The 17,947-nt window shown below is 40.9% G+C and overlaps 1 protein-coding gene across 4 annotated transcripts in view; it reads right to left on the reverse strand.

Annotated features, from left to right (window-relative positions):
- UGGT1 (UDP-glucose glycoprotein glucosyltransferase 1) overlaps window positions 1–17,947 on the reverse strand; it is a 246,306-nt gene that overhangs the window by 177,117 nt on the left and 51,242 nt on the right. The gene's annotated exons all lie outside the window — the stretch shown is intronic.

A 17,947-nucleotide genomic window follows, 5' to 3' on the forward strand; every position in this document is an offset into this window, starting at 1 on the left:
CCAGGTCCAGGTTAAAAAAGAACCGGATTAGCCTGGCCTATGGTGTGGTGGCTAGAGCGCTGACCTGGAGCACTGAGGTTGCCGGTTTGAAACCCCCCAGGCTTGACCCTTCAACGCACATACGACAAGCAAATGACGAGCTCAAGTGAAGCAGCTATGAGTTTATCCTTCTCGTTCCTTCCTACCCTTCCTCTCTCTGTCAAAATCAATAAATAAAAATTTTTTTAATTAAAAAAAAAAGACAAACACAAAAACTAGAAACTGATGAGCTTTTAAAACAATAACAAGACCAGGAACAAAATCTCTGACACCAGAGAGTTCAAGGTCATCGGCCTTTGAACTCTGGCTCAAAGCAGAGCCTCCTAAGTGCTCAGTCTTCCCACGGTGGTGGGGCCAACTCCAACTTCTCCTCAGAGGTGAGAGACTCCATCCATTCAAATGCCTGGTCAGGCTCCATGGAGTCAAAGGGATCAGTTCCAGTCTCTGAAGACTCTTCCCAAGTCTGGGTCCTCCCCAGGGAATTCCCTTGCATGCTTTTCCAGCTGGCGTGCAGAGATCTCATGAGAACGTAAATATTTTTTTACCTGACCTGTGGTGGTTAGAGTGTCAACCTGGAACTCTGACAGGGTCGCCAGTTCGAAACCCTGGGCTTGCCCCAGTAAAGGCAACTCGAGTGAAGCAAGTAAGAGTTAGCTGATTCTTATCTCCCCCTCCCCCACATTTCCTCTTTCTGTAACGTCAATCAATAAAGTATTTAAAAAAAAAATGTCAGAAATACATAGCCAGAAGACGGATAAAAATATAACCTAGCCTGACCAGGCAGTGGCACAGTGGAAGGAGCGTAGGACTGGGATGCAGAGGACCCAGCTCTGAAACCCCAAGGTCGCCAGCTTGAGTGTGGGCTCATCAGGCTTGAGCACGAGCTCACCAGCTTGAGCACGGATCGCTGGCTTGAGTATGGGATCATAGACATGACCCCATCGTCGCTGGCTTGAGCCCAAAGGTACTAGATTGAGCCAGGGGTCACTCGCTCTGCTGTAGACCCCTGGTCAAGGCACATATGAGAAAGCAATCAATGAACAACTGAGGAGCTGCAACAAAGAGCTGCAACAAAAAATTGATGCTTCTCATCTCTCTCCCTTCCTGTCCTTCTGTCCCAATCTTTCCCCATCTCTCTGTCTGTCACACACACCAAAAAAGTAACCTACTGTTTCAAGCATCTAAAATACATTAATTACATAAGATGTAAAGAGTAAGAAAATTATACAAGATGTAAAAGAATAATCTAAGTCATAATTAGAGAAGCACAGAAACAAGGTAACAGGCTCAAGAAAAAATTATAAGTAAAAGAAAAGTCATTTTAGAAATGAAGATTAAACCAGAATGAGCATAAAAATGAAAGCAATGATTTAAGATAAACAGAAGATGAAAGGAGAAAAACACTTTAAAAAATGAGAGATTCAAGAGATCAAGAGAAAGTAATAAATAATAAAATTATGCAAAAAAATTCAACATATAGATGATACCATTTCCAAAATGAGGGAACAGAACAAACAAATTTACCTTTTTAAAGAAACTTTCTGTAAACAAAAAATTATTTGAAACTTTGTATTAAAAGAACATATTGTATACCTAAAAATACAGACCCAGAACAATCACTGCTATGCTATAAACTATCACTTTAAAGAAAAAATAAAACCCACTGGCCTTCTAGACAAAAAGAACAAGTGACTATATGGGGAATAAAATATAATATCATGTTTCTGCAAAAAAGACTTATATACTGAAAGTAAATGAAATAATATGTTTAAGATAGTTAAGAAAAAAAAATATAAACCAAGTATTTTATACCCAGACTGTTATATAAACAAGCAAAAACTGAAAAACTGTTTCTGTGAGCCCCTCCTGGGGAACCAACCAGTCAGCAGCATCAGAAAAGCCAGTTGACTAGAGACAATGTAGCAAAAGAACTGGTGGTGAGCATTAAAAATACAAATTATTTACATTAACAAAACTAAATGAGGATTAAAGGGGAGAAAGTATTTATATAGTATGAAGTGAAACACCGATGTTCCAGGTGGAAATACTTATTTTTTAGAATGGGGAGATAGACTATAGGGACTACTAGGCCAAAAGAAAAATTTTTTATTGTCTTCAGTAAATGTAATTATGGCAATAGTATGAATTGTTATTAATGCTACTGTGCTTATAATGTGGATAGTGAGATAGTCTACCATCCCTTACATTCCTGAGAACTAAGATTCTCAATGTGGAAGAAAAGAGACGTATGTGTAACAAAGTAGTCCTTAATTTAAACTGAATATCAGTAGGAACTCATTTAGTATTTCATCTTTAAATAGCTTTTTTTTTTAGAGGAGTGATGGAGAGAGAAAGAGAAAGAAGAGGGAGGAACAGGAAGCATCAACTAGTAGTAGTAGCTTCTCATGTGCCTTGACTGGGCAAACCCTGGCTTTCAAGCAGAAGACCTCAGCATTCCAGGTCAACACTTTATCCATTGCACCACCACAAGTCAGGCATCATCTTTACATAGCTTTATATATTTAGTCTTTAGATAGAGATATGTAGTTATTCCCTATCACTAACCATTTAAAATGCCTAAGAATAATAACCAACCCACTGGCAATGAATATTCCTAGTGCCTAGACTGTGCTCCTAAAATATCATCTTTCTACCTCACCCTTTAGAGAAAAACCCTTTAATGAGTTTCTTAGAACAGTGATTTGCAAACTTTTCTACTTCACAGCACATGGAAACTAATTACTAAAATTCTGCAGCACACCCAAAAATACATTTTTTGCTGCTGACCTGCCAAAGAAAAAGATATAATTTTTTTTTCTCTTTTTCTGAAGCTGGAAACGGGGAGAGACAGTCAGACAGACTCCCGCATGCGCCCGACCGGGATCCACCCGGCACGCCCACCAGGGGCGACGCTCTACCCACCAGGGGGCGATGCTCTGCCCCTCCGGGGCGTCGCTCTGCCAAGACCAGAGCCACTCCAGCGCCTGGGGCAGTGGCCAAGGAGCCATCCCCAGCGCCCGGGCCATCTTTGCTCCAATGGAGCCTTGGCTGCAGGAGGGGAAGAGAGAGACAGAGAGGAAGGAGGGGGTGGGGGTGGAGAAGCAAATGGGCGCTTCTCCTATGTGCCCTGGCCGGGAATCAAACCCGGGTCCACCGCATGCCAGGCCGACGCTCTACCGCTGAGCCAACCGGCCAGGGCCAAAAAGATATAATTTTGATTCATTCACACAAGATGGCTATTGTGATTTTTTATTTGACAATCTGAGGGAAAAGAGGTCAGTGCCCTTGACTAAACAGTCAGATATTTATTGCATGTTTTAAAAATTCTTGCAGCATACCAGAGTGCTGTATCACTATCTGGGGCCAAAGATGTACAAAACAAACCAGAAACTAGAGAGCAAGGAGGAAATCAAAGGCTACTAAGGTGGTATCAAAAGATCTCAGTAGAGAACTCACGCTTTTTGATTTCCCAAATTAGTACAAAGTTACAGCAATCAAAACAGCACAGTATTAACAAACAATGGAATAGAACACCCCAGAAATAAACTTCACATATGCAGTCAACTGACTGTCAACACAGTGCCAAAACCATTCACAGGTCTTAAATAGACATATCTCCAAAGATATACAGATAGCTAATAAGCACATGAAAAGATGCTCTACATCATTGTCATTGGGGGAAAGAAATCAAAACCACGAGTTGCTAAGTGGTCAAAGAGATGCTAGTAAATCAAACTCATTCAGAAGTGTATCACCCACTAGGATAGCCATTATTAAAAATAAAATAAATAACAAGCTGGCCAAAATGTGAAGAAAGTAAAATCCTGGTGCATTACTGGTATAGCTCCTATGGAAAAAGAGTTTGGCAGTTTCTCAGAATGTTAAACAAAGAATTACTGCATGATCCATGAATTACATGCCTAGTTACACACCAGAAAGAAGTGAAATCAGGGGTTAAACTATATACTTCAGGGGTCCCCAAACTACGGCCCGCGGGCCACATGCGGCCCCCTGAGGCCATTTATCCGGCCCCCACCACACTTCTGGAAGGGGCACCTGTTTCACTGGTGGTCAGTGAGAGGAGCATAGTTCCCATTGAAATACTGGTCAGTTTGTTGATTTAAATTTACTTGTTCTTTATTTTAAATATTGTATTTGTTCCCGTTTTGTTTTTTTACTTAAAAATAAGATATGTGCAGTGTATATAGGGATTTGTTCATAGTTTTTTTTATACTCTGTTCCTCCAATGGTCTGAGGGACAGAGAACTGGCCCCCTATGTAAAAAGTTTGGGGAACCCTGATATACTTGCACACCAGTGTTCCATAGCAGCATTATTCACAATAGCCAAAAGGCAGAAACTATCCAAATATCCATCAACTGAGGAACAGATAAACAAAATGTGTTATATGCATATAATGGACTATTAGTCATAAAAAGAAACAAAATTCAGATAAATGCTACAACACAGATGAACATAAAAAACATTACACTGTATTAAACCAGACACAAAAGGATCAACAATGTATCATTCCAATTATAGGAGGTATCTAGAATGGGCAAATTCAGAGATAGAAAGCAGAATTGTGGTTGACAGGGGTTGACATAGTTTGTTTGGAAAGATGACTGAAGTTCTAAAGATGGAGGTGGTAATGACTGCAGACAATGTGAATATACTAAATACCACTGAGCTGTATGTGCACTTAGAAATGTACAGTTATAAATTTCATTTTATGTATTATTTGACACAATAAAATTTTTAAAAACCTCACTGGTCAAAAAAGGATGCCAGTAAATCATCCGCATTTTTTTTTATTTATTCATTTTTTAGAGAGGAGAGGGAGAGACAGAGAGAGAGAGGGAGAGGAAAGACAGAGAGAGAGAAGGGGGGGAGGAGCTGGAAGCATCAACTCCCATATGTGCCTTGACCAGGCAAGCCCAGGGTTTCGAACCGGCGATCTCAGCATTTCCAGGTCGACGCTTTATCCACTGTGCCACCACAGGTCAGGCCAAATCATCCGCATTTTTATATACCAATAATGAACTATCAGAAAGGAAATTAGAAAACAATTCTATTTATAACTGCATCCAAAAAAAAATGAAATGCTGAGGAATAAATTTAACCAAGGATGTAAAAGACCAGTACTCAGAAAATTATGAGACGCTGAAAAAAGAAACTGGCCTGACCTGTGGTGGTGCGGTGGATAAAGCGTTGACCTGGAACACTGAGGTCACCGGTTCAAAACCCTGGGCTTGCCTGGTCAAGGCACATATGGGAGTTGATGCTTCCTGCTCCTCCCTCCCCCTTCTCTCTCTCTTTCTCTCTCATTCTCTCTCCCCTCTAAAAATTAATAAAAGAAAAATTTAAAAAAAATTAAAAAAAGAAACTGAATTAAATGCAAATAAATGGAACCATAGACTATGCTCATGGATAGGAAGAATTAATATTGTTAAAATGTCCATACCACCCAAAGCAATCTATAGAGTCAATGCGAAGCCTACCAAAATACCAATAACGTGGACCTTGGAGGGTTGGCACAGTGGATAGTGTCGGCCTGGCATATGGACATCCCAGGTGTGATTCCAGTCAGGCCACAAAAGAAAAGTGACCATCTGCTTCTCGTCCCCACCCTCATCTTTCCCTCTTCTCCTCCCATAGCCAGAGTTTCGATTAGTTCAAACGTCGCCCAAGGCACTGAGGATAGCTTCTACGATCAGTCAACCTCAGGCACAAAAAATAACTCAGTTGATTCAAGATTCAGACCCAGACAGGGGTTTCCTCAAGATGGGGATTGCTGGGGTGGATCCCAGTGGGGACACATACAGAAGTCTCTATCTTCCCTTCTCTCACTTACAAAAAAAATACCAATAATGCATTTCACAGAATTAGAATAATTCAAAGATTTATATGAAACCACAAATGACCCCAAATAGTCACAGCTACCTTCAAAAAGAAGAACAAGGTTGGAGGAATCATGCTACCTGATAACCTAATCTACAATGCAATAGTAATCAAAATAGCACGGCACTGGCATAAGAAAAGACATACAGATCAATGGAACAGAGACCCCAGAAATAAACCCACACCTATAGTCAATATTTGACAAAGGAGGCACCTCCTGGAACCAACAAGAGGAAGCCAATAATCAAGATTAAAGTGGCCTTGGGGGATTCCCAAGATGGCAGCGGAGTAGGCAGACAATAGACAGCCAGCTCCCACCACCACACTGCATTACAAATTAATTTAGAAACAATCATCGTGAAAAACCAACTTTGGACTAAAAGAACAGATCTCAAAAACCAAGGAGCTAAGAAGAATCCACACCGATCCTGGTAGGGAGTGTGGGGATGCGGTGGGGGTTACCCTGCTCCCAGGAGTGAGGGGAAGCTGAGGCTGAGGGTCCAGGAGGGCTCTCATTACAAGGAGAGAGACCCTGAGAGACGGGGGCCCTCAGTCTCAGGACTACAGACCCAGCTGAGAAATCCAGGGACTGGAAGAAACAGCACTGAGTGGGGAGAAGAATGAAAATTCTGTATGTGGGAAGCAGCTGGGGTGCCTTAAAGGGAAAGAGCAGAAAATGTTCCTCACAGCCACTTGTGTAGGGTTCCAGGGGCAAGAAGGGCTGAGAGGACTGACTTTCCTCACATGAGGAAAGTGGGGAAAGCGAGACAAACGGTGACAGGGAGAGGAGTGCCTGGAATGAACTGAGTTAAGCTGACTCATTCTCTAGTGCTAAGGCAGGCATAGCTGAGGGAGGGGTTGAACCCTCCACACAACACAAGCCTAAAGTGGTTCCTGGTGTCCCACCTCCAAAAAGCTCTCCAGCTCCAATCAGCGCAAAGCTCACAGTGGAAAGGAGGAACTAAAGGGGAGGGACAGTAACTCAGGTTTACAGAGAGACCTGAGCTACATCTCCCCCTTCTGATATCTGAGAATGTGCCCTGCACCCAGAGAGCAATTGGCAGAACACGCCTTCAGTTTCTCAGAGGTCACACCAACCCCATTCCTGAATAAGTTTCAACTAAGCCCCCTGCTGAGATAAGCAAACTAAAAGCAGGCAAATTAAGATTTTAAAGTGGCTCTACTAGATAAGGAGACCAGGAGGCAAACAAGCCTGCAAACCACACACAGAAACAATAGGAAAACAAAGGAACTTAAGCTATATGAATCAACAAGAAAACTCCCCAGAAAAAGACCTGGATGAAAGGAAGTAATCAAATTACCGAATGCAGAGTTTAAAATAATGATTGTTAGGATTCTTAAGGATCTCAAAGCTACAATGGATGGACTTATTGAGCACCTAATAAAGAAACTGTAAGGATCAAAAAGGACACAGAAATCATAAAAAAGAACCAGATAGAAATGACAAACGCAATATCAGAAACAAAGACTACACTAGAAGGAATTAAAAGAAGGCTGGATAAAGCAGAGGATCGAATCAGCAACTTAGAAGACAAGAAAAGCGAAAGCACAGAAGCAGAACAGCAAAAAGAAAAGAGGGTCAAAAAGACTGAGGAAACTCTAAGAGAGCTCTGTGACAACATGAAGAGAAACAACATCCGCATAATAGGAGTTATGAAGAAGACAAAGAACAAGGGATAGAAAACCTGATTGAAGAAATTATAGCTAAAAATTTCCCTAAATTGATACAGGAAAGAGTCACACAGATTCAAGAAGGAGAGAGAACCCCATTAAAAAAAAAAACAAAAAGACCGACACCAAGACACATCAAAATCAAAAAACCAAACTTAAGAGATAAAGAAAGAATACTAAAAGCTGCAAGAGAAAAACAGTCAATCACCTACAAAAGAGCCCCCATAAGGATGACATCTGACTTCTAAACAAACACACTTGAGGCCAGAAGGGAAGATAAGAAATATTCAAAGTAATGCAGAACAAGAACCTACAACCAAGACTTTTTTATCCAGCAAGGCTATCGTTTAAAATTGAAAGAGAAATAAAAAGCTTCCCAGACAAAAAAAAAAAAAAACACCTCAAGGAATTAATCACAACCATACCAGTGCTGCAAGAAATGTTAAGGGGCCTTCTGTAGACAGAACAAAGTGGGGGGGGGGGGAATCTAGTAAAAAGATGATGTAGATTTAAGGGAAAAAATGACAATAAATAACTACATATCAATAATAACCTTAAATGTAAATGGAATCAATGCTCCAATCAAAAGACATAGGGTAGCTGCATGGATAAGAAAACAGTACCCGTACATATGCTGTCTACATGAGACCCACCTCAAAACAAAAGATATACTGTACATAGACTGAAAGCAAAAAGGTTGGAAAAAAATATTACATACAAATGGAAAAAAAAATTCTGGGATAGCAATACTTATATCTGATAAAATACACTTTAAAACAAAGCCTATAGCCTGACCTGCGGTGGCGCAGTGGATAAAGCATCCATCAACCTGGAATACTGAGGTCGTGGGTTTGAAACCTTGGGCTTGCCTGGTCAAGGCATATATGGGAGTTGACGCTTCCTGCTTCTCCCTCCCTTCTCTCTCTCTTTCCTCTCTCACTCTAAAAATGAATAAACAAAATTTTTTTAAAAAGTTAAAAACAAAAACAAAGCCTATAGTAAGAGATAAAGAAGTCACTTAATAATAAAGGGAGCAATCCAACAGGAAGATATAACCATTATAAATATCTATGCACCTAAATATATAAAGCAGACTTGATGGTCATAAAGGGCAAGATCAACATCAATACTATACAGTGTGTCCGTAAAGTCACGGTGCACTTTTGACCAGTCAAAAGAAAGTAACAAAAGACAATAGAAATGTGAAATCTGCACCAAATAAAAGGAAAACCCTCCCAGTTTCTTTAGGATGATGTGGCAGCATGTGCACATGTGCAGATGATGACATAACACCATGTATACAGCGGAGCAGCCCATGGCCATGCCAGTCGAGCTACGGACGGTACAGAGAAAGTTCAGTGTGTTCTGTGGCTCGCTAAATTCGAATCCGTCACCAAAGTGCAACATGAATATCGGCACGTTTATAACGAACCGCCACCACATAGGAATAACATTACTCGGTGGGATAAGCAGTTGAAGGAAACCGGCAGTTTGGTGGAGAAACCCTGTTCTGGTAGGCCATCAGTCAGTGACGAGTCTGTAGAGGCTACACGGGTTAGCTACCTAAGAAGCCCTAAAAAATCCGTGCATGAGCCCACATCGAACTGCACTGAATAGGTATGAAACTGGGAGAGTTTTCCTTTTATTTGGTGCAGATTTCACATTTCTATCATCTTTTGTTGCTTTCTTGTGACGGATCAAAAGTACACCATGACTTTACGGATACACTGTATAATACTAGGGGATTTCAAAACCCCACTAACATCACTGGATAGATCCTCAAGAAAGAAAATTAACAAAGAAACAGCAGACTTAAAGGGATATACTAAAAAACTGGATTTAATAGATATCTTCAAAACTTTTCATCATAAAGCAGCACAACATATATTCTTTTCAAGTGCACACGGTACATTCTTTAGGATAGACCACATGTTAGGACATAAAACGAGTCAAAACAAATTTAAGAAGATTGAAATCATATCAAGCATCTTCTCTAATTACACTGGCACGAAACTAGAAATCAACTATAATAAAAAACGAAAACCTGCCCTGGTTGGTTGGCTCAGTGGTAGAGCGTTGGCCTGGCGTGCAGGAGTCCCGGGTTCGATTCCCGGCCAGGGCACACAGGAGAAGCGCCCATCTGCTTCTCCACCCCTCCCCCTCTCCTTCCTCTCTGTCTCTCTCTTTCCCTCCCACAGCCAAGGCTCCATTGGAGCAGCGTTTTCCCGGGCGCTGAGGATGGCTCTGTGGCCTCTGCCTCAGGCGCTAGAATGGCTCTGGATGCAACAGAGCAACAGCCCAGATGGGCGGAGCATCGCCCCCTGGTGGGCATGCCGGGTGGATCCCAGTCAGGCGCATGCTGGAGTATGTCTGACTGTCTCCCTGTTTCCAATTTCAGAAAAATACAAAAAAAAAAAAAAAAAAGAAAGAGAATGAGAATGAGAAAAAAAAAATACTCAAACACTTGGAAACTAAACAGCACATTATTAAATAACAAATGGGTCAACAATGAAATCAAGGGAGAAATAAAAAATATCCTTGAAACAAATAAAAATGAGCATACAACAACTCAAAATTTATGGGACACAGCAAAAGCAGTACTGAGAGGGAAGTACACAGCATTACAGGCAATACCATAAGAGCTAGAAAAAGCTCAAATAAACAACTTAACCCTGCAACTAAAAGAACTAGAAAAATAACAGCAAATAAACCACAGAGGAAGTAGAAGGAAGGAAATAATAAAGATTAGAGCAAAACTAAATGACAGAGGCCAAAAAAACATACACAGGATCAATGAAACGAAGAGCACGTTCTTTGAAAAGGTAAACAAGATCGATGAACCCTTAACCAGACTCACCAAGAAAAAAAGAGAAAGGACTCAAATAAAATTAGAAATGAGAGTGGAGAAGTAACAACTGACACAACAGAAATACAGAGGAATGTAAGAAAATACTATGAAGAACTGTATGCCAAAAAATTAGACAACTTAGGTGAAATGGACAAATTCCTTGAAAAATATAATCTCTCAAAAATCAATCTGGAAGAATCAGAAAACCTAAACACACCGATTACAACAAATGAGATTGAAATAGTTATCAAAAAACTCCCAACAAACAAAAGTCCTGAGCCAGATGGCTTCACAGGAGAATTCTACCAAATATTCAAAGAAGTACTAATTCCTTTCCTTCTCAAGCTATTTCAAAAAATTCAAGAGGAAGACTTCCAAGCTCCTTTTATGAGGCGAGCATAATTCTGATTCCAAAACCAGGCAAAGACACTATAAAGAAAGAAAACAATAGGCCAATATGCCTGATGAACTTAGATGCTAAAATTCTCAACAAAATATTAGCAAACCGGATCCAGCAATACATGTAAAAAAATCATACATCATGATCAAGTGGGATTTATTCTGGGGAGGCAAGGCTGGTATAATATTCACAAATCAATCAATGTGATTCATCACATAAACAAAAGGAAGGAGAAAAACCATATGACAATATCAATAGATGCAGAAAAAGCATTTGATAAAATCCAGCACCCATTTATGATCAATATTCTCAGCAAAATGGGAATACAGGGAAAATACCTCAACAAGATAAAAGCCACCTATGACAAACCCACAGGCAACATCATACTGAATGGGCAAAAATTAAAAGCAATTCCCTTAAGATTAGGAACAAGGCAGGGGTGCCTCCTTTTACCTCTCTTATTCAACACAGTACTGGAAGTCCTACCCACAGCAATTAGACAAGAAGAAGAAATAAAGGGCATCCAAACTGGAAAAGAAGAAGTAAAACTATCATTATTTCCTGATGATGTGATACTGTACATAGAAAACCCTAAAGTCTCAGTCAAAAAACTACTGGACTGCCTGACCAGGCGGTGGCGCAGTGGATAGAGCGTTGGACTGGGATGTGGAAGGACCCAGGTTTGAGACCCCGAGGTCGCCAGCTTGAGTGCGGGTGCTCATCTGGTTTGAGCAAGGCCCACCAGCTTGGGCCCAAGGCCCCCTGGCTCTAGCAAGGGGTTGCTTGGTCTGCTGAAGGCCTGCGGTCAGGGCACATGTGAGAAAGCAATCAATGAACAACTAAGGTGTTGCAACATGCAATGAAAAACTAATGATTGATGCTTCTCATCTCTCTCCGTTCTTGTCTGTCTGTCCCTGTCTATCCCTCTCTCTGACTCACTCTCTGTCTCTGTAAAAAATAAATAAATAAAATTTAAAAAAAAAAACAAAAACAAAAAAAAACTACTGGACCTGATAAATGAATTCAGCAAGGTGGCAGGATATAAAATTAATACTCAGAAATCAGAGGTATTTTTATACACCAATAATGGTCCATCTTAAAGAGAAATTAAGAAAACAATTCACTTCTGCAACAAAAAAAGTAAAGTACCTAGGAGTAAATTTAACCAAGAAGGTTAAAAACTTGTTCTCGGAAAATTACAAATATTGATAAAGAAATCAAGAACGATACAAACAAGAGGAAGCATATACCGTGTTCATGGATAAAAAGAATAAACATCATGAAAATGTCTATATTACCCAAAACAATCTATGGATTCAATGCAATTCCTATTAAAATACCAATGACTTACTTCAAAGATATAGAACACATATTCCAAAAATTTATATGGAACCAAAAGAGAACACGAATAGCCTCATCAATCTTGAAAAAGAAGAATAAAGTAGGAGGTATCACACTACCGGACTTCAAGTTATACAAGTTCATTGTACTCAAAACAGCTTGGTACTGGCATAAGAACAGGCATATAGATCAATGGAAAGAACAGAGAACCCAGAAATAAATTCACACCTTTATGGACAAAAGATATTTGATAAAGGACGTAAGAGCATACAATGGAGTAAAGACAGTCTCTTTAACAAATGGTGTTGGGAAAATTGGACAGCTACCTGCAAAAAATGAAACTAGACCACCAACTTACACCATTCACAAAAATAAACTCAAAATGGCCTGACCAGGCGGTGGCGCAGTGAGTAAAGCGTCGGACTGGGATGCAGAAGACCCAGGTTCAAGACCCCGAGGTTGCCAGCTTGAGTGCGGGCTCATCTGGTTTGAGCAAAAGCTCACCAGCTTGAGCCCAAGGTCGCTGGCTCAAGCAAGGGGTTACTCGGTCTGCTGAAGGCCCGCGGTAAAGGCACATATGAAAAAGCAATCAATGAACAACTAAGGTATTGCAACGTGGAACGAAAAACTAATGATTGATGCTTCTCATCTCTCTGTTCTTGTCTGTCTATCCCTGTCTATCCCTCTCTCTGACTCTCTCTGTAAAAGAAAAAAAAAAAAACCTCAAAATGGATAAAAGCCTTAAATGTAAGTCGTGAAACCATAAGCATCCTAGAGGAAAACATAGGCATTAAGCTCTCCAACATCACTCACAGCAATATATTTGCTGATTTATCTCCACGTGCAAGGGAAATAAAAGACAGGATAAACAAATGGGACTATATCAAACTAAAAAACTTTTGCACAGCTAAAGACAATATGAACAAAATAAAAAGGCAAACCATGCAATGGGAGAACATATTCGACAATACATCTGATAAGGGGTTGATAACCAAAATTTATAAAGAACTTGTAAAACTCAACACCAGGAAGATAAAGTCAAAAGAAATGAATAAACACTTCTCCAAAGAGGACATACAGATGGCCAATAGGCATATGAAAAAATGTTCAACATCAATAATCATTAGAGAAATGCAAATTAATACCACAATGAGATATCACCTCACATCAGTCAGAATGGCGTTCATCAACAAAGCAACACAAAATAAGTGCTGGCGAGGATGTGGAGAAAAAGGAACCCTCCTGCACTGCTGGTGGGAATGCAGACTGGTGCAGCCAGTGTGGAAAACAGTATGGAGATTCCTCAAAAAATTAAAAATCGAACTGCCTTTTGACCCAGCCATCCCACTTTTAGGAATATATCCCAAGAACACCACATCAACGAAAAAGGAGAAATGCACCCCCATGTTTATGGCAGCATTGTTTAAAATAGCCAAGATCTGGAAACAGCCCAAGTGACCGTCAGTGGACGAGCGGATTAAAGAGCAACGGTACATACACAAAATGGAATACTATGGGGCCATGAATAAGAAGAAAATATTATTTTTTGCGACAACATGGATGAACCTGGAATATATTATGGTATGTGAAATAAGCCAGGCAGAGAAGGACAAATATCGTGACCTCACTCATCTGAGGAATCCCATGAACAATATGAACTGAGGAGCGGAATAGAGACAGAGGCAGGATCAAAGAAACCAGAGGAAAAACGAACAGAGGGAAAGGGGATGATAGGCTGATAGGATGGGTTGAGAGCAGAAAAGCAAATCCTGGAGGGAAGGCGGGAGGGCATTACAGAGAGGGGGGCAAGGAGGGATGTACTGGGGAACACAGGGGAGGGGAGGATGTATTCGGGGGAATACTAGAATCTATGTAAACACAATAAATTAATAATAATAAAACCAGTGATGGTACATATATACAATGGAATACTATGGAGCCATGAAAAAGAAATCTTACCTTCTGCGGCAACATGGATGGACCTGGAAACTATTATGAAGTAAGCCAGGCAGAGAAAGAAAAGTATCATATGATCTCACTCATTTGAGGAATCCAATGAACAATATGAACTGAGGAACAGAATAGAGACAGAGTTGGGATCAATGGGTCCAGAGGGAAAGGGAATGACAGGATTGGATCAGAGAAGGAAAAGATATTGGTGAAATTATATACACATAACATAGCATTAGAGAGAGCAGAAAAGCAAATCCTGGAGGGAAAGGGGAGGGCGATATAAAGAGGGGGGGAAAGAGGGATGTTGAGGGTAATACAGGGGAGGGGGTATGCATTCGGGGGGACACTACAATCTATGTAAACACAATAAACTAAAATAAAAAGGAAAAAAATGCAAAAAAAAATTTGCCTGACCTGTGGTGGCACAGTGGGTGGGGCACTGACCTAGAACACTGAGGTCGCCAGTTCAAAACCCGGGCTTGCCTGGTCAAGGCACATATGGGAGTTGATGCTTCCTCCTCCTTCCCCTTCTCTCTCTCTCTCTCTCTCTCTCTCTCTCTCTACCCTCTCTAAAATGAATAAAAATTTTAAAAAATCTTGAAAGAAAAAAAAAAAAACCCAATCTTAAAAAAAAAAAAAATTTGACATAGGAGGCAAAAACATACAATGTGGTGAAGACAGTCTGTTCAATAAATGCTGTTGGAAAAATAAACAGATAACATGCAAAAATAACAAAACTAGACCACCTTATTAGGCTATATATACTGCTCACAAAAATTAGGGGATATTTCGCTCTGGCCGGTTGGTTCAGTGGTAGAGCGTCGGCCTGGCGTGCAGAAGTCCCGGGTTCAATTCCCCGCCAGGGCACACGGGGGAAGCGCCCATCTGCTTCTCCACCCTTCCCCTTCTCCTTCCTCTCTGTCTCTCTCTTCCCCTCCCACAGCTGAAGCTTCATTGGAGCAAAGATGGCCTGGGCGCTGGGGATGGCTCCTTGGCCTCTGCCCCGGGCGCTGGAGTGGCTCTGGTTGCAAGAGAGCCACGCCCCGGAGGGGCAGAGCATCGCCCCCTGGTGGGCAGACCGTTGCCCCCTGGTGGGCGTGCCGGGTGGATCCCGGTCGGGCGCATGCGGGAGTCTGTCTGACTGTCTCTCCCTGTTTTCAGCTTCAGAAAAATTTTAAAAAATAAATTAATTAATTAAAAAAATTAGGGGATATTTCAAAATGAATATGAAGTGATAAAAAAAGCATTTGATATATTTTTTTATTAAACAAGAACATCAGAAAAGCAAATGACAAGTCAAAGAGAATTATTTAATTATGCAAATAAGATACAAAAACAACTTTTATTTCATTGGTGAAAATGCACTATACAAAAGGCAGAAAGTACTGGAGTATCTGCACATTCTCTGATCCCCTAATTTTTGTGAGCTGTTGTACAAGAATAAAGTCAAAATAGAATAAAGACTTAAATGGAAGACTTGATACCATTTCAGAAGAAAACATAGGCAGTAAATCTCAAATGTCTCTCCTACCAGGAGAGACATATCACCTCAGGCAAGAGAAACAGAAAATTAACAAATGGGCCTGACCACTGGTGGCACAGTGGACAGAGTGTCAATCTGGGATGCTCGTGTTCCAAGTTTGAAACCCCAAGGTCGCCACCTTGAGCGCAGGCTCATCTAGCTTGAGCTCAGGCTCAGAAACATGACCCCATGGTCACTGGCTTGAAGCCCAAGGTCACTGGCTGGAGCCCAAGGTCACTCACTCTGCCATAGCCCGGTCAAGACACATGAGAAAGCAATCACTGAACAACTCAGGAGCAGCAACAAAGAATTGATGCTTCTCATCTCTCTCCCTTCCTGTCTGTCTGTCCCTTTCTCTGTCTCTGTCACAAAAAACAAACAAACAAACAAACAAAAACAACGAAAAACAAAGCAAAACAAATGCTGGTGATCGTCTCATTCAGAAACCTGGTAAGTAAAAGGAGCGAAGCAAACAAGAGCTCTGTCCACACTATGTGAGCAGAGCCACATTCCAAGAACAAATGAGAAAGAATCAACAGAATCAGAGAGTCCCGAGTTTATAATCCCCAAGAATCAACACAGCAATGGTTACTAAATCAGAAAGAGAAGAAAGCAAATACATAGTAGGCGCCTCCTCATGGAAGAATGATCCCTGCAGACTTGCCAAAGGGATGAAACACACGCCTCTCAACCCAGCTACAAACCACTAGGGGACAAAGGACAGAGGAATAAACTGAACCACATCCACATCGTGAATATGGGACCAACAAAATATAGGTTGTGAAAAAATTTATAGGGCAAACAGTCCAACTTACTCATCAGAAAAGAAAGGAGTGGAGAAAGAACCTATAAATTAAGAGACCCTCCCCACAAAGAAATTATCAAAAAAAAAAAATTTTAGGTACTTTTTTTTTCATAGTTTATTGCAGAAATTTAATATATTGATACTAATTTCATTATGGATCACCAAAGGGCAAAACTAAACTCTATTTTGTGGAGATGAACTCCTGGGCAATAAATTGATAAATAGACCAAGTGATTCAAACAAAAATCCAGAAAGTGGTTCCTTTTAGAGGGCTAACAACAGCTGTGACAGGGACAGAGCACATGAAGGCGTTTCAAAGTACTAGCTAAATTTTAGTTCTTGATGGGGGTGTGTGTGAAAATTATGAACACAAGAGTGTTCACTTTATCATAATTTATTATACTTTCTATTTCTTGTGAGTGGTTTGCTATACTGTATTAATTTATGATGTAACATTTCTTTTGTATCAAATATACATTTGGTCTATACACCTTTGATTCTTTTGCTTTTATTTTTTACAATAGGAGTTGTTCAACTGAAAATCCAACGGCCCTGGCCAGTTGGCTCAGCGGTAGAGCATTGGCCTGGCGTGCAGGAGTCTCGGGTTTGATTCCCAGCCAGGGCACACAGGAGAAGCGCCCATCTGCTTCTCCACCCCTCCCCCTCTCCTTCCTCTCTGTCTCTCTCTTCCCCTCCCGCAGCCGAGGCTCCATTGGAGCAAAGATTGCCCGGGCACTGAGGATGGCTCTGTGGCCTCTGCCTCAGGCGCTAGAATGGCTCTGTCTGACTGCCTCCCCGTTTCCAGCTTCAGAAAAACGAAAAAAATAAAAAGAAAATCCAACAAGATCCACAAATTGCATTAAATCAATACATTTTTAAAGTCTCTCTTGAGGTTTCTCCTTCCCTCTTTCCTTGTCCTGTTAACTTATTTGTCAAAGAGACCAAATCACTTTATTACAAAGTCTCCTGCATACGAGATTTTCCTGACTGTTGCCTATGATACTGCCTCACATTCCCCACATGCCATATTTCCCGTGAGCAGCTCTGAAGTCTGGAGGCTGTGTCAGAGTCAGGGTCAATTGTTAGGAAGACTACACCTCCTAGGCTGTAGTATAAATGAAGTCCAGTAAGGCTCTGTTTTATGTGCATGTTCTTTTTCTCTTTTTTTGATGATTTTCATTTCCATTTTTTTAATTTTTTTGAGATGAGGAGCATCAACTCAGAGTTGCTTCACTTCAGTTGTTTATTGTTTGTCATATGTGTCTTGATGGGCGGGGATGCTCCAGCTGAGCCGGTGACCCCGTGCTTAAGCCAGCAACACACTCAAGCCAGCGACCCCATGCTCAAGCTGGTGAACCCACACTCCAACTGGCAACCCTGTGCTCAAGCTAGTAAGCCCATGCTCAAGCCAAAGAGCCCACACTCTAGTCGGTGACTTTGGGATTTA

This window comes from Saccopteryx leptura, chromosome 7 (genome assembly GCF_036850995.1).
Source record: "Saccopteryx leptura isolate mSacLep1 chromosome 7, mSacLep1_pri_phased_curated, whole genome shotgun sequence".
In the NCBI taxonomy this organism is placed as follows: domain Eukaryota; kingdom Metazoa; phylum Chordata; class Mammalia; order Chiroptera; family Emballonuridae; genus Saccopteryx; species Saccopteryx leptura.